The following is a 22753-nucleotide window of genomic DNA, read 5'->3' as shown; positions in this document are numbered from 1 at the left end:
CTCCGGCGGCTGCCCCCGCCTGGAAGTCTGACACACGCCTGAAATTTTTAAAGTATGAAAATATGGATTTTCATCCAAAAATTCGACTTTCCGCCCGTGCACCGCAAACTTTACCCACATTTAGGTCACTGCCCTGGGGTGCTTTACAACATATTGACGCCCCCCTGGGGTGGAAGTAGGGGAAATGTGTCATTTTTCACAAAATCGGAAATTTCTGTAAATTTTTCTAAGTGTCAAGGACGCTTCCAGAAAATCTTCCCCAGGCTCCTGGAAGCGTCCTCGGTACGCCTCCAGCGGCTGCCCCCGCCTGGAAGTCTGACACACGCCTGAAATTCTTAGAGAATTCATTTTTGGCACAATTAGCCGGCTCTTACTGTTAAATATGACACACCGAGGATGAGACCCGGCTATTATTTTCAGCAACAGAAGATGCGAGTCTTTTCTCTATCGTGTTCTGTGCCTCTCTGTGTCTCACTGTGCCTCATTTTGCCTCTGTGCATCTGAAAATATTCAAAAGATGAGAGGCAGCTATTGCGCTCATGTTTGGCACAATCAGCCAGCTCTCACTGTTGAAAATGACATATTGAGGATGAGAGCCGTCTATTGTACTCATTTTTTTGCACAATTAGCTGAGTCTCACTGATGAAAATGACATACTGATGATGAGAGCCGTCTATTGTATTCATTTTTTGCCCAATTAGCCGAGTCTCACTGATGAAAATGACATGCTGAGGATGAGAGCCGTCTATTGTACTAATTTTTTGCACAATTAGCCGAGTCTCACTGATGAAAATGAGATACTGAGGATGAGAGCCGTCTATTGTATTCATTTTTTGCACAATTAGCCGAGTCTCACTGATGAAAATGAGATACTGATGATGAGAGCCGTCTATTGTACTCATTTTTTGCACAATTAGCCGAGTCTCACTGATGAAAATGACATACTGAGGATGAGAGCCGTCTATTGTACTGATTTTTTGCACAATTAGCCGAGTCTCACTGATGAAAATGACATACAGAGGATGAGAGCCGTCTATTGTACTCATTTTTTGCACAATTAGCCGAGTCTCACTGATGAAAATGACATACTGAGGATGAGAGCCGTCTATTGTACTGATTTTTTGCACAATTAGCCGAGTCTCACTGATGAAAATGACATACAGAGGATGAGAGCCGTCTATTGTACTCATTTTTTGCACAATTAGCCGAGTCTCACTGATGAAAATGACATACAGAGGATGTCACATTGAACAGCCCAGCTTGTTGCTATTCAGCAACAGAGGATGTGAGTCTTCTCTCTATTGCATTCTGTGCCTCAATGTGCCTCACTGTGGCTCTGTGCCCATCCCAGCCTAAATGTGCCTTTCAATGACTCTCCATCTTTCTCTGCCTTCATGTGCCTCTCTGCTCCTCACTGTGCCTCATTGCGCCACTCTGTGCCTCTTTCTGTGCCTCCCTGAGCCTCTCTCTCGCTCACTGTGTATCGGCATTGCAAATTGAGAGACTGGTGAAGTCATTCAAATATGTCCCATTGAACAGCCCAGCTTGTTGCTATTCAGCAACAGAAGATGCGAGTCTTTTCTCTATCGTGTTCTGTGCCTCTCTGTGTCTCACTGTGCCTCATTTTGCCTCTGTGCATCTGAAAATATTCAAAAGATGAGAGGCAGCTATTGCGCTCATGTTTGGCACAATCAGCCAGCTCTCACTGTTGAAAATGACATATTGAGGATGAGAGCCGTCTATTGTATTCATTTTTTGCACAATTAGCCGAGTCTCACTGATGAAAATGACATACTGAGGATGAGAGCCGTCTATTGCATTCATTTTTTGCACAATTAGCCGAGTCTCACTGATGAAAATGAGATACTGAGGATGAGAGCCGTCTATTGTACTGATTTTTTGCACAATTAGCCGAGTCTCACTGATGAAAATGAGATACTGAGGATGAGAGCCGTCTATTGTACTCATTTTTTGCACAATTAGCCGAGTCTCACTGATGAAAATGACATACTGAGGATGAGAGCCGACTATTGTACTCATTTTTTGCACAATTAGCCGACTCTCACTGTATAACATAATGCAGAAGGAGCAATGCTGCCATCTGGTGGTTTTACACTCATGTTTTAAAAAATCAAGTTTTTAAGCAACAGTGTCACCCGGTGGAATTTCCAATTATTACACTTTCATAAAATGTCATAAGTTAGAGCTGGTTAATTGTCCAAAAAAGCAGCGTCCAAAAGCGTGCTAGCTGGCTCTAACGAAACAACTTTTTTACGTTTTTTCTGCGTAGATCCTCTCAGGAGTCCTATCGGAGGCCGCAGTTTGTGAGCTTTCGAACAGAAACTTTCCCGGACCCCAGAATAAAAACGTGCTATTTTTATCGCGTGCGTAAGCGTCCCATAGCGCCAAATATAAAATTTTCCCTCGTCAGTCCCTATATTTTACTATAGAGAGATGGTGACCCACCAAAAATGACCCTTGGCAAATTTAAATGGGCCAAAGTCATGCGTGTTGCTATTCAGCAACGTTCGTTGCAATACAACAACAAGATGGCCGACTTTTGTTGCTGGTCAAACCTTGTTGCTAATCTGCAACATTTGCCGATATTTTCTAAGTTTTTCACCGAAGGTGCACCTCATAGGAGGAGTTGAATACCAAGGGTATCCTGGAGCAAGGGGAAGGGGAACCAGACTAGTAGCTGAAATGAGCCTGCTTCTTGGACCTTATCATTGATCTGCCATGCTGAGGGTGGTGGGTGGAAGCTGCGATTCGTCATGAGAAACAATCGGAGCACTGGTGACTCCCTCTTCGCAATCCAGGTTACTGCATCCGGAGCCCCCAAGTGCGGGGGGGGGGGGGGTCACTGGAAACTGTGTCGACCCTGGGGTTTGGGGGGGGGGGGCTTGACACTGAGGGGTGACCACTGGCTTCCTGCTGGCACTGCTCTGAGAAGAGGGCTGGGGTGGAGAAAAAAGTAAGGACCATCCACCCTGAGACACGCTTGAAGTGTCGGGGTAAGTTCCTGCCTCGCAGACCAGAGAGGATATGTTGTGGATAGCACCATACTGTTTCTTACTGTCATTTAGTTGGGAAATTGGGGTGAGAAGTTACGGGTTGTTGTAGAGAATAAACAAACAAAGAGAAAATATTGACGCACAACATGGTGACCTAAAGAACAAAATGGATCTGGGATCAAATCCAGGTCTGCCTCCAACTATAACACTAAGCTAAAACTTACGAGCTTTGTGCCAGTCTGTGGGTGTCAACTACTGAGGAGCTAACTTTTTCCTTTTTTTAGGGGGGGTGCAGTGTTGGCCTCCTAGCGACAGCAGCACACGCCCATGGTTACCGGTTACCTGTGTCCCCCAATGAAGAGAAAAAGAAAACAATGATCTTACCCTGCAAAAAAGTAATCAAACAGCTCAATCAACTGAATAATGAAAAAGTTACGGGTCTCGGAAAATGGTGACACAACCCCCAAAAGTTTTTTTTTTTTTTTTTTTTTCTGCTGTCTTGTTTTTTTGTTTTTTTTTTCCCCACACTAAAATAATTTTAAAAAACCTGGACATGTTTAGTATGGCCGTAATTGTGTTGATGAGCAGAATCACATTGTGAGATCGTTTTTCCCTTGCACTGCACGCCATAAAAACAATTCTCTAAAAACGTCAGAATTGTGGGTGTTTTTTCAGTTCCATCGTGCTTTGAAATGGTGGGTTTTTTTTGTTTTTTTTTTGTAAAATGAATGGTGTCATTCAAAAGTACAACTTGTCCTTCAAAAAAACAAGCTCTGCGGACAGGAAAAAAAAAATTATGGCTCTGGGAGGGAAAAATGAAAAAGCAAAAATTGGCCCCATCAGGAAGGGGTTAAATGCTACAGAGTTGCATTTAAATGGTTAAACACCAGGTGTACTTAGAGATGACTTTGTGTAACACAGCCGGCATCCGCTGCGTGTGCTGTGAGCTCAACTGCTGAGGCCTCTCCATAAATACAGACCTAAATTCACTGCCAAATGCTCCTGCCAGTTAATAAATTTAACGATCCCCATCTTTTCTGATTAAGCAAAAGGCGCCAACCCCAATAGCTTCTAAGGCGAAAGCGGCTGCGTCAAGAGCAGCCAAAACGACAGCAACGAAGGCTAAGAAGGGGTACGCCAGAACTGCAGCTGCGACCCTGGCATCCAGGAGCCGCACCACAGCAAGGAAATCTAACACGATCACTATGGAGAAGAGCGAGGAATCAGACCATGACAGCGAGGTAAGTCTGGTTATTAGAAGTTTCCTGACTTAATCATTTGTTAGGGGTTGTTTTTGAGTATTCTGAGGGCTCAGGAGCAGGTACCAGATGAGGGCTCAGGAGCAGGTACCAGATTGGCCTTAACTCTTTAGATGATTGTAGTATCTATGGAGTTTAAAGTGAGCATCCTCTGTAAGCTAATCCATGTCGCCATAATATCCTGGGGGTGATGTGTTACCCTAATATCCAGGTCTTAATAATGACCCCCAAGCCTGCCATATGCCAGACGGGGTTTTTGTATGTAAAGTGGTTTTACATTTTCAAAAATCTCCTGTTTTCTGCCGGCTGCAGTTTTGCGCTTTTTACCTCCCCTTTCTGGGTCTATTGAGTCTCCACAGCTGCTTCCGGTGTCTGATTGTCCGCAGCGCTCCTGTTACATCAACAGCGCTGCATACAATCGGTGAGCACTTCACATGTAGGCGAAGCCCCCTGCTCAGATCCGCTGAGGTCATTTATTGACGCTGATCACTTTAAAGTGACATCAGCACTACAATCACACACCCGGAACTTGGGTTGTAACTCAGCGCTGGACCTGGTGAGGGTGAGTGAGGTATTGCTTGCCTTGTGTGTTTTTTTTGTTTTGTTTTTTTTAACTGCAGCCTGGAGACGAGGGCTTTACAAAACTTGAATGCAAGTCTGCACTAAGGATCTGTGGCAATTGCACTGGCCAGACCCCCACTTCTGGAAGGCTTACAATATTACTCAGCAATTTAAGCAGATTGTGTATAATTTATCTTCATCTAGATGCAGTTTGTTCCTTCAACGCCGGAAGCCGCGGCACCAAGTTGTTGAGGAGAGCCATAAGTTCAAATACTTAATTAACCTCAACACATAAGGTAATTGAGAGAAACAACCTATAACATGTATTGTTTAACCTTACATAAGTTTTCCTCAGACAAAGTGAGACACTGAAGATGGCCGCCATTTCCTGTACCAGCAGACCGTGTGGTCTGGTATCCAAGATGACGCCCACTCTGATGACCTCATGGATCCACCCACAGCGACGCCCACTCTGATGACCTCACGGACCAACCCACCCTGATGACCTCATGGATCCACCCACGGACTTGCTCATGCCCAACCCACTAACCAATGAAATACATCCGATCACTCCCATTTTAGAGATAACCGAGCCCCCTTACAGGAGATATATAACATTGTGTTTTCACTAATAAATCCCCTTCTTGGAGCTGAGCCACACATTGATCAAGGAGAGTTACAGCTGACTGTGTCTGGTGTATTTCTTTAGTGCACATGATCAATATCCATTAGGCCAGGAGTAGGCAACTAGAGAATTGAACATTATATTAATTGTTCAACCCTAATATTTGGCCGCCCAACCTGGGGCCAGCAGAGGAGAGCCCTGAACCCTGAAAACCGGCGACTGGAACGGCTGGATGCACTGAGTACCCCGAACCTGGAGACTGATCACCTCCTTAACAGAACACGGTAAGTCTGCTGATTTTTATAATCTGTAGTCTTTACCTGTGTCCTTCGGGGTATCCTGTGCAGATTGCCTGACCGTGTCCGGTTTTCTTGGTATCTGTAAGACGGCAGAAAGGGTATCTCCGCTGCTGGTCATTTAATTGCAAGAACCGTCACATGTTTTAGTTGCCTACTGCCTGTTACATGTTGTGAAGAGGGGAGATGACTAATAGTAAAGAAGAGAAGTATTGTGTAAGGACAGTCAAAGCAGGTTTCTAAGAAAGAAAAAAAAGCAAGTGTTTACAGAGGGCTAGAGGCAAGTGATAAAACAGGAAAAACAGGTTTTTACACTGGTAGTTAGGAGAAGCATTGTGTTTGGAACAGGACAGGTTTCTAGGAAGGAATGAGCAAGTTTTTATAGAAAGAAAAGCATGTGTGTTGTGAAATTGGATTTTGGGCTCCCCCGGTGGCCACTGGTGGAATTGAACTGGTGTGCATTATTCCCTCTGTTCACCTGTTTCCATCAGGATGTGGGAGTCGCTATTTAGCCTTGCTCCTCTGTCACTTCCTTGCCGGTCAACATTGTAATCAGAAGCCTTTCTGTGCATGTTCCTGCTGCTAGACAACTCCCAGCTAAGTTGGACTTTTGTCCTTGTTTGTTTTTGCATTTTGTTCCAGTTCACAGCTGATGTTTCGTTTCTGTGTCTGGAAAGCTCTTGTGATCTGAAATTGCCACTCTGATGTTATGAGTTAATACTAGAGTCTTAAAGTAATTTCAGGATGGTATTTTGATAGGGTTTTCAGCTGACCATGAAAGTGTCCTTTCTGTCTTCCTGCTATCTAGTAAGCGGACCTCAATTTTGCTAAACCTATTTTCATACTACGTTTGTCATTTCTTCTAAAATCACCGCCAATATATGTGGGGGCCTCTGTCTGCCTTTCGGGGAAAATTCTCTAGAGGTGAGCCAGGACTATATTTTCCTCTGCCAGGATTAGTTAGTCCTCCGGCCGGCGCTGGGCGTCTAGGGATAAAACGTAGGCAAACGCTACCCGGCTACTGTTAGTTGTGCGGCAGGTTTAGTTCATGGTCAGTTTAGTTTCCATCCTTCCAAGAGCTAGTTCTTATGTTTGCTGGGCTATGTTCTCTTGCCATTGAGAACCATAACAGTTTGACCGGCCTGAAAGGGTTAAACTAATTGGCAGAGAAAGGAGAGAAAAGAGTAGTCTGCTGAAGATTTTTTTTTTTTTTTCTTCAGTTCTGAGTGTGCTTATAATTGAATCTCTTGCAAGTCTGCCTATATTGCAGCCTTTCTCTCTCTCTCTCCTTCTAATCCTGGAATGGCTCTGTGTTCACCTGTTTAAAATGGATATTCAGAGTTTAGCTGCAGGTTTGAATAATCTCACCACGAAAGTTCAAAATTTACAAGATTTTGTTGTTCATGTTCCTATATCTGAACCTAGAATTCCTTTGCCTGAATTTTTCTCCGGGGATAGATCTTGCTTTCAAAATTTCAAAAATAATTGCAAGTTGTTTTTGTCCCTGAAATCTCGCTCTGCTGGAGATCCTGCTCAGCAGGTCAGGATTGTGATTTCCTTGCTCCGGGGCGACCCTCAGGATTGGGCTTTTGCATTGGCTCCAGGGGATCCTGCGTTGCTCAATGTGGATGCGTTTTTTCTGGCCTTGGGGTTGCTTTATGAGGAACCTCAGTTAGAGCTTCAGGCGGAAAAGGCCTTGATGTCCCTATCTCAGGGGCAAGACGAAGCTGAAATATACTGCCAGAAATTCCGTAAATGGGCTGTGCTTACTCAGTGGAATGAGTGCGCCCTGGCGGCGAATTTCAGAGAGGGTCTCTCTGATGCCATTAAGGATGTTATGGTGGGGTTCCCTGTGCCTGCGGGTCTGAATGAGTCCATGACAATGGCTATCCAGATCGATAGGCGTTTACGGGAGCGCAAACCTGTGCACCATTTGGCGGTGTCTACTGAGAAGACGCCAGAGAATATGCAATGTGATAGAATTCTGTCCAGAAGCGAACGGCAGAATTTTAGACGAAAAAATGGGTTGTGCTTCTATTGCGGTGATTCAACTCATGTTATATCAGCATGCTCTAAGCGTACTAAGAAGCTTGATAAGTCTGTTTCAATTGGCACTTTGCAGTCTAAGTTTATTCTATCTGTGACCCTGATTTGTTCTTTATCATCTATTACCGCGGACGCCTATGTCGACTCTGGCGCCGCTTTGAGTCTTATGGATTGGTCCTTTGCCAAACGCTGTGGGTATGATTTAGAGCCTCTTGAAACTCCTATACCCCTGAAGGGGATTGACTCCACCCCATTGGCTAGTAATAAACCACAATACTGGACACAAGTAACTATGCGGATTAATCCGGATCACCAGGAGATTATTCGCTTTCTTGTGCTGTATAACCTACATGATGTGTTGGTGCTTGGATTGCCATGGCTGCAATCTCATAACCCAGTCCTCGACTGGAAAGCTATGTCTGTGTTAAGCTGGGGATGTAAGGGGACGCATGGGGACGTACCTTTGGTTTCCATTTCATCATCTATTCCCTCTGAGATTCCTGAATTCTTGTCTGCATATCGTGACGTTTTTGAAGAACCTAAGCTTGGTTCATTACCTCCGCACCGGGAGTGCGATTGTGCCATAGATTTGATTCCGGGTAGTAAATACCCTAAGGGTCGTTTATTTAATCTGTCTGTGCCTGAACATGCTGCTATGCGAGAATATATAAAGGAGTCCTTGGAAAAGGGACATATTCGTCCTTCGTCATCTCCCTTAGGAGCCGGTTTTTTCTTTGTGGCTAAGAAAGATGGCTCTTTGAGGCCGTGTATTGATTATTGGCTTTTGAATAAAATCACGGTTAAATATCAATATCCGTTGCCACTGCTGACTGATCTGTTTGCTCGCATAAAGGGGGCCAAGTGGTTCTCTAAGATAGATCTCCGTGGGGCGTATAATTTGGTGCGAATTAAGCAGGGGGATGAGTGGAAAACCGCATTTAATACGCCCGAGGGCCACTTCGAGTATTTGGTGATGCCTTTTGGTCTTTCAAATGCCCCTTCAGTCTTTCAGTCCTTTATTCATGACATTTTCCGTGATTATTTGGATAAATTTATGATTGTGTATCTGGATGATATTTTGATTTTTTCGGATGACTGGGACTCTCATGTCCAGCAGGTCAGGAGGGTTTTTCAGGTTTTGCGGTCTAATTCCTTGTGTGTGAAGGGTTCTAAGTGCGTTTTTGGGGTTCAAAAGATTTCCTTCTTGGGATATATTTTTTCCCCCTCTTCCATCGAGATGGATCCTGTCAAGGTTCAGGCTATTTGTGATTGGACGCAACCCTCTTCTCTTAAGAGTCTTCAGAAATTTTTGGGCTTTGCTAACTTTTATCGTCGATTTATTGCTGGTTTTTCTGATGTTGTTAAACCATTGACTGATTTGACTAAGAAGGGTGCTGATGTTGCTGATTGGTCCCCTGCTGCTGTGGAGGCCTTTCGGGAGCTTAAGCGCCGCTTTTCTTCCGCCCCTGTGTTGCGTCAGCCTGATGTTGCTCTTCCTTTTCAGGTTGAGGTCGACGCTTCTGAAATCGGAGCTGGGGCGGTTTTGTCGCAGAGAAGTTCCGATTGCTCCGTGATGAGACCTTGTGCTTTTTTTTCGCGTAAATTTTCGCCCGCCGAGCGGAATTATGATGTTGGGAATCGGGAGCTTTTGGCCATGAAGTGGGCTTTTGAGGAGTGGCGTCATTGGCTTGAGGGGGCTAGACATCAGGTGGTGGTATTGACTGACCACAAAAATCTAATTTATCTTGAGTCCGCCAGACGCCTGAATCCTAGACAGGCGCGCTGGTCGTTGTTTTTCTCTTGGTTTAATTTTGTGGTGTCTTACCTGCCGGGTTCTAAGAATGTTAAGGCGGATGCTCTTTCTAGGAGTTTTGAGCCTGACTCCCCTGGTAATTCTGAGCCTACAGGTATCCTTAAGGATGGAGTGATATTGTCTGCCGTTTCTCCAGACCTGCGGCGGGCCTTGCAGGAGTTTCAGGCGGATAGACCTGATCGTTGCCCACCTGGTAGACTGTTTGTTCCTGATGATTGGACCAGTAAAGTCATTTCTGAGGTTCATTCTTCTGCATTGGCAGGTCATCCTGGAATCTTTGGTACCAGGGATTTGGTGGCAAGGTCCTTCTGGTGGCCTTCCCTGTCACGTGATGTGCGAGGCTTTGTGCAGTCTTGTGACGTTTGTGCTCGGGCCAAGCCTTGTTGTTCTCGGGCTAGTGGATTGTTGCTGCCCTTGCCTATCCCGAAGAGGCCTTGGACGCACATCTCGATGGATTTTATTTCGGATCTTCCTGTTTCTCAGAAGATGTCTGTCATCTGGGTGGTGTGTGACCGTTTCTCTAAGATGGTCCATTTGGTTCCCCTGCCTAAGTTGCCTTCTTCTTCCGAGTTGGTTCCTCTGTTTTTTCAAAATGTGGTCCGTTTGCATGGTATTCCGGAGAATATCGTTTCTGACAGAGGAACCCAATTCGTGTCTAGATTTTGGCGAGCAATCTGTGCTAGGATGGGCATAGATTTGTCTTTCTCGTCTGCTTTCCATCCTCAGACTAATGGCCAGACCGAGCGGACGAATCAGACCTTGGAGACATATTTGAGGTGTTTTGTGTCTGCAGATCAGGATGATTGGGTTGCTTTTTTGCCTTTAGCGGAGTTTGCCCTCAATAATCGGGCCAGCTCTGCCACCCTGGTGTCTCCTTTTTTCTGTAATTCGGGGTTTCATCCTCGATTTTCTTCTGGTCAGGTGGAATCTTCGGATTGTCCTGGAGTGGATGCTGTGGTGGAGAGGTTGCATCAGATTTGGGGGCAGGTAGTGGACAATTTGAAGTTGTCCCAGGAGAAGACTCAGCTTTTTGCCAACCGCCGGCGTCGGGTTGGTCCTCGGCTTTGTGTTGGGGACTTGGTGTGGTTGTCTTCTCGTTTTGTCCCTATGAGGGTTTCTTCTCCTAAGTTTAAGCCTCGGTTCATCGGCCCGTACAAGATATTGGAGATTCTTAACCCTGTGTCCTTCCGTTTGGATCTCCCTGCATCTTTTTCTATTCATAATGTTTTTCATCGGTCATTGTTGCGCAGGTATGAGGTACCGGTTGTGCCGTCCGTTGAGCCTCCTGCTCCGGTGTTGGTTGAGGGCGAGTTGGAGTACGTTGTTGAAAAAATCTTGGACTCCCGTGTTTCCAGACGGAAACTCCAGTATCTGGTCAAATGGAAGGGATACGGTCAGGAGGATAATTCTTGGGTGACTGCCTCTGATGTTCATGCCTCCGATCTGGTCCGTGCCTTTCATAGGGCTCATCCTGATCGCCCTGGTGGGTCTGGTGAGGGTTCGGTGCCCCCTCCTTGAGGGGGGGGTACTGTTGTGAAATTGGATTTTGGGCTCCCCCGGTGGCCACTGGTGGAATTGAACTGGTGTGCATCATTCCCTCTGTTCACCTGTTTCCATCAGGATGTGGGAGTCGCTATTTAGCCTTGCTCCTCTGTCACTTCCTTGCCGGTCAACATTGTAATCAGAAGCCTTTCTGTGCATGTTCCTGCTGCTAGACAACTCCCAGCTAAGTTGGACTTTTGTCCTTGTTTGTTTTTGCATTTTGTTCCAGTTCACAGCTGATGTTTCGTTTCTGTGTCTGGAAAGCTCTTGTGATCTGAAATTGCCACTCTGATGTTATGAGTTAATACTAGAGTCTTAAAGTAATTTCAGGATGGTATTTTGATAGGGTTTTCAGCTGACCATGAAAGTGTCCTTTCTGTCTTCCTGCTATCTAGTAAGCGGACCTCAATTTTGCTAAACCTATTTTCATACTACGTTTGTCATTTCTTCTAAAATCACCGCCAATATATGTGGGGTCCTCTGTCTGCCTTTCGGGGAAAATTCTCTAGAGGTGAGCCAGGACTATATTTTCCTCTGCCAGGATTAGTTAGTCCTCCGGCCGGCGCTGGGCGTCTAGGGATAAAACGTAGGCAAACGCTACCCGGCTACTGTTAGTTGTGCGGCAGGTTTAGTTCATGGTCAGTTTAGTTTCCATCCTTCCAAGAGCTAGTTCTTATGTTTGCTGGGCTATGTTCTCTTGCCATTGAGAACCATAACACATGTGGTAGGACGGGAAAAACAGGTTTGTTTTTTTATAGAGAAGGAAAGCAAGCAAGTGTAGAAAAAATAAATAAATAATTTTTGTCTGTGGTATACGGTTGTCGCCTGTGATAAGATTTTCAGTTCTGTACAAGAGAGACTAGGACCTAGAGTGATTGACTCGGCCTAGGGGGCCCGGTAAATCTTGGAGCGAATTGGCTCAGTTCGGGCATAATAAATTGTGTAGCGGCTCATCAAAGCTTGGAGTGATTGACTCAGCTTGAGCCAATTAAATTTATAGTTTTTCTTTTTTTTTTTTGCCCCGTGACATTGAGTGAGTGACTCTGCACGGGGACCGGTAAGTTAGGGAACAATTTGACAAAGTAGGGAATAATTGGTTTGTAAAGTACGGAGCACGGAAGTCAGACAGGGACCACGTGACAAGAAGCAATAGGAACTGAGTACTGCAGACTCAGTTCCCTTTAGAATCTCAGGTTTGAGTCATCTCCCCCGTCTTATTGTTTGTTTGGTGTTTGTTATCTTGATAGATAGATATATATACTGTATATCTATAGAAAGATGGAGAAATTAATGAAGTTCTGTCATATAGGCACTAAGCCAAATTCAGATGGCAAGTTAGACTCATGCACATTAGTAGCGACTCGTGAAGGGAAGAGTCATATTAAGCAATGTAAAAAGCTTATGAAGTTGTGTGGAATGCCAGAAGGGGGAAGGTTGCAGCCCCTGGAGTGGAAGATTGTCTTAGAAAAAAAAAAAAAAAAAAGAAAGAAAGAAAAGGTATCCTACAAGATAATGGATTGTTGTCTATTGCTAGGGCGGGAGAAAGAGTCTCTGAAAGTCTGTATTAAAAAAAAATAAATAAATAAATAAAAATTGGAAATTGGGTAGAAGAGAAAAGGAATAGAAAGAATAGAGTTTTGAGTTGTGTATTACAAAAATATATCCTGTGAGCGGCCACCACCGTATAATGGTGGCCCAGAGCCATGTGGTAAATGTAATGGCGGCCATTTTGTTAATGGCGAATGTGTTAAATGTGATAGCAGCCAAAATGGTGGCCCAGAGCCATGTGGTAAATGTAATGGCGGCCATTTTGTTAATGGCGAATGTGTTAAATGTGATAGCAGCCAAAATGGTGGCCCAGAGCCATGTGGTAAATGTAATGGCGGCCATTTTGTTAATGGCGAATGTGTTAAATGTGATAGCAGCCAAAATGGTGGCCCAGAGCCATGTGGTAAATGTAATGGCGGCCATTTTGTTAATGGCGAATGTGTTAAATGTGATAGCAGCCAAAATGGTGGCCCAGAGCCATGTGGTAAATGTAATGGCGGCCATTTTGTTAATGGCGAATGTGTTAAATGTGATAGCAGCCAAAATGGTGGCCCAGAGCCATGTGGTAAATGTAATGGCGGCCATTTTGTTGATGGCGAATGTGTTAAATGTGATAGCAGCCAAAATGGTGGCCCAGAGCCATGTGGTAAATGTAATGGCGGCCATCTTGTTAATGGTAAATATAATTCTGACGGCGGCCATCTTGTTGGTGGTAAATATAATTCTGACGGCGGCCATCTTGTTGGTGGTAAATATAATTCTAATGGCGGCCATCTTGTTGGTGGTAAATATAATTCTGACGGCGGCCATCTTGTTGGTGGTAAATATAATTCTGACGGCGGCCATCTTGTTGGTGGTAAATATAATTCTGACGGCGGCCATCTTGTTGGTGGTAAATATAATTCTGACGGCGGCCTGTTATGACCCCAATGGCGAGGGTCTCAGAGGAATGTGGAAGTCTGAGGAATACAAAAAACCAGCTCATAGGGCAGTGGTAACTGGGTTGACCATATAACTACTCCTAACGCCAACACTAGAAGTAGCAGGGGATCATTCCTACGATGATTCTAGATGACACGCTCCAGCCGGAGAATCTAGCTACCCCTAGTAGAGGAAAACAAAGACCTTTCTTGCCTCCAGAGAAATGGACCCCAAAGCTGGATAGAAGCCCCCCACAAATAATAACGGTGAGGTAAGAGGAAATGACAAACACAGAAATGAATCAGATTTAGCACAGAGAGGCCCGCTAACTAATAGCAGAATAAAGAAAGGTAACTTATATGGTCAACGAAAACCCTATTAAAATCCACACTGGAAATTCAAGAACCCCCGAACCGTCTAACGGTCCGGGGGGAGAACACCAGCCCCCTAGAGCTTCCAGCAAAGGTCAGGATGCAGATTAGGAACAAGCTGGACAAAAATGCAAAAACCAAAACAAATAGCAAAAGCAAAAAGCAGACTTAGCTGATATTTTCTGGAACCAGGATCAATAGACAAGAGCACAGCAGACTAGCTCTGATAACTACGTTGCCAGGCACAGAACTGAAGGTCCAGGGAGCTTATATAGCTACACCCTTAACTAACGACCTCAGGTGCGGATAAAAGGAATGACAGAAAAACCAGAGTCAAAAAACTAGTAACCACTAGAGGGAGCAAAAAGCAAAATCACAACAGTACCCCCCCCTTAGTGAGGGGTCACCGAACCCTCACCACGACCACCAGGGCGATCAGGATGAGCGGCATGAAAGGCACGAACTAAATCGGCCGCATGAACATCAGAGGCGACCACCCAGGAATTATCCTCCTGACCATAGCCCTTCCACTTGACCAAGTACTGAAGCCTCCGCCTGGAGAGGCGAGAATCCAAGATCTTCTCCACCACGTACTCCAACTCGCCCTCAACCAACACCGGAGCAGGAGGCTCAGCAGAAGGAACTACAGGCACAATGTACCGCCGCAACAAGGACCTATGAAATACATTGTGAATAGCAAATGACACAGGAAGATCCAGACGAAAAGATACAGGATTAAGGATTTCCAATATCTTGTAAGGCCCAATAAAACGAGGTTTAAATTTGGGAGAGGAGACCTTCATAGGAACAAAGCGGGAAGAAAGCCATACCAAATCCCCAACGCGTAGTCGGGGACCTACACCGCGGCGGCGGTTGGCAAAGCGCTGAGCCTTCTCCTGTGACAATTTCAAGTTGTCCACCACATGATTCCAGATCCGCTGCAACCTATCCACCACAGAATCCACCCCAGGACAGTCAGAAGGTTCCACATGACCCGAAGAAAAGCGAGGATGGAAACCAGAATTGCAGAAAAAAGGCGAAACCAAGGTGGCGGAACTAGCCCGATTATTAAGGGCAAACTCAGCCAACGGTAAGAATGTCACCCAATCGTCCTGATCAGCAGAGACAAAACACCTCAAATAAGCCTCCAAAGTCTGATTGGTTCGCTCCGTCTGTCCATTAGTCTGAGGATGGAAAGCAGACGAAAACGACAAATCAATGCCCATCCTACCACAAAAGGATCGCCAGAACCTGGAAACGAACTGGGATCCTCTGTCTGACACAATATTCTCAGGGATGCCGTGCAAACGAACCACGTTCTGGAAAAACACAGGAACCAGATCGGAAGAGGAAGGCAGCTTAGGCAAAGGAACCAAATGGACCATCTTGGAGAAGCGATCACATATCACCCAGATAACGGACATGCCCTGAGATAGCGGAAGATCAGAAATGAAATCCATGGAGATATGTGTCCAAGGTCTCTTCGGGACAGGCAAGGGCAAGAGCAAACCGCTGGCACGAGAACAGCAAGGCTTAGCTCGAGCACAAATCCCACAGGACTGCACAAATGACCGCACATCCCTTGACAAGGAAGGCCACCAAAAGGACCTGGCCACCAGATCTCTGGTGCCAAAAATTCCCGGGTGACCTGCCAACACCGAGGAATGAACCTCGGAAATGACTCTGCTGGTCCACTTATCCGGGACAAACAGTCTGTCAGATGGACAAGACTCAGGCCTATCAGCCTGAAATCTCTGCAACACACGTCGCAGATCCGGAGAAATAGCTGACAAGATAACTCCATCTTTAAGAATACCAACAGGGTCAGCGACTCCAGGAGCATCAGGCACAAAGCTCCTAGAAAGAGCATCGGCCTTCACATTCTTTGAACCTGGTAAATACGAGACAACAAAATCAAAGCGGGAGAAAAACAATGACCAGCGGGCCTGTCTCGGATTAAGGCGTTTAGCAGACTCGAGATACATCAGATTTTTGTGATCAGTCAGGACCACAACACGATGCTTAGCACCCTCGAGCCAATGACGCCACTCCTCAAATGCCCATTTCATGGCCAACAACTCCCGATTGCCCACATCATAATTTCGCTCAGCAGGCGAAAACTTCCTAGAGAAAAAGGCACAAGGTTTCATAACAGAGCAACCAGGGCCTCTCTGCGACAAAACGGCCCCTGCTCCAATCTCTGAAGCATCCACCTCAACCTGAAAGGGAAGCGAGACATCAGGCTGGCACAAAACAGGCGCCGAAGTAAACCGGCGTTTCAACTCCTGGAAAGCCTCCACGGCAGCAGGAGCCCAGTTAGCTACATCGGAGCCCTTCTTGGTCATATCCGTCAAAGGTTTCACAATGCTAGAAAAATTAGCGATAAAACGACGGTAGAAGTTAGCGAAGCCCAAGAACTTCTGAAGACTCTTAACCGACGAAGGCTGAGTCCAATCAAGAATAGCTCGGACCTTGACTGGGTCCATCTCCACAGCAGAAGGGGAAAAAATGAACCCCAAAAAGGGAACCTTCTGTACACCAAAGAGACATTTTGAGCCCTTGACAAACAAAGAATTTTCACGCAAAATTTTAAAAACCAACCTGACCTGCTCCACATGCGAATCCCAATTATCAGAAAAAACCAAAATATCATCCAGATAAACAATCAAAAATTTATCCAGATACTTCCGGAATATATCATGCATAAAGGACTGAAAAACTGAAGGCGCATTGGAGAGCCCAAAAGGCATCACCAAGTACTCAAAATGACCTTCGGGCGTATTGAATGCGGTTTTCCATTCATCACCTTGTTTAATGCGCACAAGGTTGTACGCACCACGAAGGTCTATCTTGGTGAACCACTTGGCACCTTTAATCCGGGCAAACAAGTCAGACAACAGCGGTAAAGGATACTGAAATTTGACAGTGATCTTATTTAAAAGCCGATAATCAATACAGGGTCTCAAAGATCCGTCCTTTTTTGCCACAAAAAAGAATCCCGCACCAAGAGGGGAAGAAGACGGACGAATATGTCCTTTCTCCAGAGACTCCTTGATATATGAACGCATAGCGGTATGCTCAGGTACCGACAGATTAAACAGTCTTCCCTTAGGAAATTTACTGCCTGGTATCAAATCTATAGCACAGTCACAGTCCCTATGAGGAGGCAATGCACTGGATTCAGACTCACTGAAGACATCCTGATAATCAGACAAATACTCCGGAACTTCCGAAGGCGTAGAAGAAGCAATAGACACAGGCAGGGAATCCCCATGAATACCACGACAGCCCCAACTTGAGACTGACATAGCCTTCCAGTCCAGGACTGGATTATGGGTCTGTAACCATGGCAGCCCCAAAACAACCAAATCATGCATTTTATGTAAAACCAGGAAACGCATCACCTCGCGGTGTTCAGGAGTCATGCACATGGTAACCTGTGTCCAATACTGCGGTTTATTTGCTGCCAATGGCGTGGCATCAATACCCCTAAGAGGAATAGGATTTTCCAATGGTTCAAGAGTAAAACCACAGCGCTTAGCAAATGAGAGATCCATAAGACTCAGGGCAGCACCTGAATCTACAAACGCCATGACAGGATAAGATGACAGTGAGCAAATCAGAGTTACAGACAGAATAAATTTAGGTTGCAAATTACCAACGGTGACAGGACTAACAACCTTAGCTATACGTTTAGAGCATGCTGAGATAACATGTGTAGAGTCACCACAGTAGTAGCACAAGCCATTCCGGCGTCTATGAATTTTCCGCTCATTTCTAGTCAGGATTCTATCACATTGCATTAAATCAGGTGTCTGTTCAGACAACACCATGAGGGAATTTGCGGTTTTTCTATCACATTGCACCGAGTTAGGTGTCTGTTCAGACAACACCATGAGGGAATTTGCGGTTTTGCGCTCCCGCAACCGCCGGTCAATTTGAATAGCCAGTGCCATAGTATCATTCAGACCTGTGGGAATGGGAAATCCCACCATAACATTTTTAATGGCTTCAGAAAGGCCATTTCTGAAATTAGCGGCCAGTGCACACTCGTTCCAATGTGTCAGCACGGACCACTTCCGAAATTTTTGGCAATACACTTCAGCCTCGTCCTGCCCCTGAGACATAGCCAGCAAGGCCTTTTCTGCCTGAATCTCAAGATTGGGTTCCTCATAAAGCAAACCGAGCGCCAGAAAAAACGCATCAATATCAGCCAATGCCGGATCTCCTGGCGCCAGCGAAAAAGCCCAATCCTGAGGGTCGTCCCGTAAGAACGAAATAACAATTTTTACTTGCTGAGCAGAGTCTCCAGATGAACAGAGTCTCAGGGACAAAAACAATTTACAATTATTCACGAAATTCCTAAACTTAAATCTGTCTCCGGAAAACAGTTCAGGAATCGGTATTTTAGGTTCAGACCTAGGATTTCTGATAACATAGTCTTGTATGCCCTGCACACGAGTAGCCAGCTGGTCCACACTTGTAATCAAGGTCTGGACATTCATGTCTGCAGCAAGCATAGCCACTCTGAGGTAAAGGGGAAGAAGAAAGAAAAAAAAAAAAACTCAGAATCTTCTTTCTTATAATCCCTCTTTTGCAATGCACTAAACATTTAATACTGGCCTGGCAAACTGTTATGACCCCAATGGCGAGGGTCTCAGAGGAATGTGGAAGTCTGAGGAATACAAAAAACCAGCTCATAGGGCAGTGGTAACTGGGTTGACCATATAACTACTCCTAACGCCAACACTAGAAGTAGCCGGGGATCATTCCTACGATGATTCTAGATGACACGCTCCAGCCGGAGAATCTAGCTACCCCTAGTAGAGGAAAACAAAGACCTTTCTTGCCTCCAGAGAAATGGACCCCAAAGCTGGATAGAAGCCCCCCACAAATAATAACGGTGAGGTAAGAGGAAATGACAAACACAGAAATGAATCAGATTTAGCACAGAGAGGCCCGCTAACTAATAGCAGAATAAAGAAAGGTAACTTATATGGTCAACGAAAACCCTATTAAAATCCACACTGGAAATTCAAGAACCCCCGAACCGTCTAACGGTCCGGGGGGAGAACACCAGCCCCCTAGAGCTTCCAGCAAAGGTCAGGATGCAGATTAGGAACAAGCTGGACAAAAATGCAAAAACCAAAACAAATAGCAAAAGCAAAAAGCAGACTTAGCTGATATTTTCTGGAACCAGGATCAATAGACAAGAGCACAGCAGACTAGCTCTGATAACTACGTTGCCAGGCACAGAACTGAAGGTCCAGGGAGCTTATATAGCTACACCCTTAACTAACGACCTCAGGTGCGGATAAAAGGAATGACAGAAAAACCAGAGTCAAAAAACTAGTAACCACTAGAGGGAGCAAAAAGCAAAATCACAACAGCGGCCATCTTGTTGGTGGTAAATATAATTCTGATGGCGGCCATCTTGTTGGTGGTAAATATAATTCTAATGGCGGCCATCTTGTTGGTGGTAAATATAATTCTGATGGCGGCCATCTTGTTGGTGGTAAATATAATTCTGACGGCGGCCATTTTGTTGGTGGTAAATATAATTCTGACGGCGGCCATTTTGTTGTTGGTAAATATAATTCTGACGGCAGCCATGTTGTGGATGGCGAATGTGCTGCTCCTGGTGGTGAACATCTCAGATTAAGGCTACACGCCACATCACCAAATCCTTGTTACCCAGTAATGACCACTAACGGCCAATACTATATTCCTTCGGGAAGTGAACAGGCTCTACCCATGTTTCCTATCTCAGTTGTTTCCAATGAGGCACCAACCCTTTCTACTATCACTTCCAATGCCAATTTAGCCACACACCCACATGAGATGCTCCAAGCAGCGGCCTCTCCTCCCAATGCTTCCACAACAGCACTCTCATGCAGTCTACCTAACCCTATACCTGGTACCTCACAGGCTGTCTCGCAGCCAAGCGCACACCTGTATGGGACGGTGGCAACTGTAACAAGGGGGGGCTCAATGTGGGAGGGGGATACTAATAGCAGAGGAAGCACAAAGGGGAGGGAATGTTGGCAACCTATTTTTGAAAAAGAACTTCCTGACGGACCCTTGTTAGTGGTGGGAAAGGGTGACATAATAACATTGGAGACAGACGCTATTGTTAATGCTGCCAATTCTCGGTTAGGACAATGGAGGTGTAGCTAGAGCTATAGTGGAAGCAGGAGGGGCGACTATTCAAGCTGACAGTCAAATCATTGTTGAGACACGTGGTCAGATAGCTGTTGGGGACATACATAGTGCTCAACAACTTCATGCAGCAATAACTCGCATTAATGAGGACAGGACTGTTAAAGCTTTTAAGACTGCCTGCGTCACCTGGAGCCCACACCATGATACTGGAGCTGCCCAAATAGAGCCCCTCATTCCAGGACTGTTACCTCCTCCGGCTCCTCATACACAAGGGACTACATCTGCACTCCCGGTGCCATCTCTACTCCCGCCTCAGGTGCCACCACCAACAGTGCCAATGCTCATGTCTGAGGAGCCCACCATCTATGTCAAGTTTACACCCCAGCAAGCTGCTACTCTGTTGAACCAAGTTCTAGATCCAGAAAAACAGCCGATGCCTTTCTACAGGAGCATGACGAGACATGGGACTCTGGTGTTGAGTTCTGCCAAGAACCTAAGACATGGGCCTCGGATGAGCTGGCTGACCTATTACTTACTGTCGCCAATCTATTCCAGATGCCTCCAAGTTGATGCAGCCATTGTACGATGACCTCAAGACGTCAGCGTTTCCACTATGTACCAAATCCGTGGAAGCTTTCTACGCTCTTAAACAGGCCATACAGTCTGCACCAGCTCTTTGAATCCCAAATCCTGATATCATCTGAGGACATCCAGTTTTTTTAAATGGCTCCACACGACATAATTGCTATTGTTGGAACCTAAACATCTGTTGGTGCAGCGTCATATGAGACTCCAATGTTGGCTCTTGGTTCCGGATAATGTTACTCTTGTCCGCTGCAGCATCCTCAACCCGTCCACGCTGCTTCCTCTTTCCAGGGGGGATGTGGATGATGATACTGATGCTCTCGGAGAAGATGCCTCTACACACTCAGAGGAACATGACTGTCTTGAACAAATGCATGAAGAAGTAGCCTCCCAGAAAAACGTGTCTGAAGACCCACTCCCACATGCTGACGTGACGTTCTTCACTGATGGTTCCAGATTTGCAGATAAAACAGGAAGGTTCCATACGGGATATGCCGTGGTTACACATGACCTGATCATCTCAGCTGGATCGCTACCACCGCACAAGACTGCACAAGAAGCGGAACTTAAAGCTTTGACGCTGGCTTGTCAGGAAGCGACGGAGAAGGTGGTCAACATCTACACGGATTCAAGATACGCTTTTGGAGTGGCTCATGACTTCGGCAGTATCTGGGCAGCCAGAGGATACCTAACGTCCAGTGGAACTCCTGTAAAACATGCTGCTACCATGCAAGAACTTGTGGCCGCTCTAGGTCTACCTTCAGAGGTTGCAGTGATCAAGATCAAAGCTCACGGGAGATTGGATTCTCCAGAAGCAAGGGGAAACTACTTATTTGCTGACAAAACAGCAAAAACCTATGCTGTGGATCCATTTGGGAAAGAGAAAGCAGCGGTGTACGTGACACAAGACACTGAAGAAGGGACTAAAGGCTCTCTTATGAGGATCATCCATCTACATCAAGACAAGACATCAGATGATGAAAAGAACTCATGGCAGAAAGGAGGAGCTAAAAAAAAGGATGAAGATGGAGTCTGGAGGGTGAACACAAAGGTCTGTCTACCCCGTAATCTGTACCCCTCAGTGACAGAATGGGCACACGGTATCACCCACAGAGGCAAGAATTGGATGAATGACCTGATTTGGAAGATTTATATGGCACCTGGGATCTCTACTGTCACCCAAAATTATTTCAAGTCCTGCCTTGTGTGTGCAGCATGCAATCCAGCACCGCCTCAGAAAGTTACTCAGAAACATTTGGCTAAACCACTTTATCCCTTTCAGATTGATCACATTCAAATGCCAAAAGTAGGGAAGTACGAGTATGTACTGGTAGTGACTGACATGTTCTCAGGATGGCCCGAAGCCTATCCAGTAACAAACATGACTGCCAGAGTGACTGTTAAGAGACTGATGACTGAAGTAGTCTGCAGATATGGGGTCCCAGAGGTAATTGAGAGTGACCAAGTACCTGCGTTCACTGCAGCACTGACTAAGGAACTATGGACATTGGTGGGAGCTGATTTGGGTTTACATACTCCATATCACCTACACAGCAGTGGGAAAGTAGAAACACTGAATGGCACCTTCAAAAATAAAATACTGAAAGCCAGTTAGGAGGTCAGACTTGGACAGACATTTTGCACGTTGCCTTATACTCAGTCAGAAACACTCCAAGGGGTCCCACTAAACTCACACACCATATGAGATTCTTTTTGGGGGGGCCTCCAAGATTGGGTCAATATTTTCCACAACAGCTAGCCTTGGGAAGTGATACTCTTGTAAATTCTGTAATTGTTGTTAATTGGTGTTACTAAAGAACTGTCAGTAACACATGTACGAGTTTTATCATCCATTCCAGGTCCAGATACCAGTGAAGGTACCCATGCTTTCTAACCTGGTGACTACATGCTGGTAAAGAAGTTCATCAGAAAAGACATGCCTGGAGTCGAGATTTAAGGGTCCCTACCAAGTGCTCCTGACTACTCCTACTTCGGTCAGGATTGCTGAGC

This window comes from Ranitomeya variabilis, chromosome 2, assembly GCF_051348905.1.
Source record: "Ranitomeya variabilis isolate aRanVar5 chromosome 2, aRanVar5.hap1, whole genome shotgun sequence".
NCBI lineage: Eukaryota > Metazoa > Chordata > Amphibia > Anura > Dendrobatidae > Ranitomeya > Ranitomeya variabilis.
The sequence above is the reverse complement of the archived record's forward strand: the minus strand, read 5'-3'. Positions refer to the sequence as shown.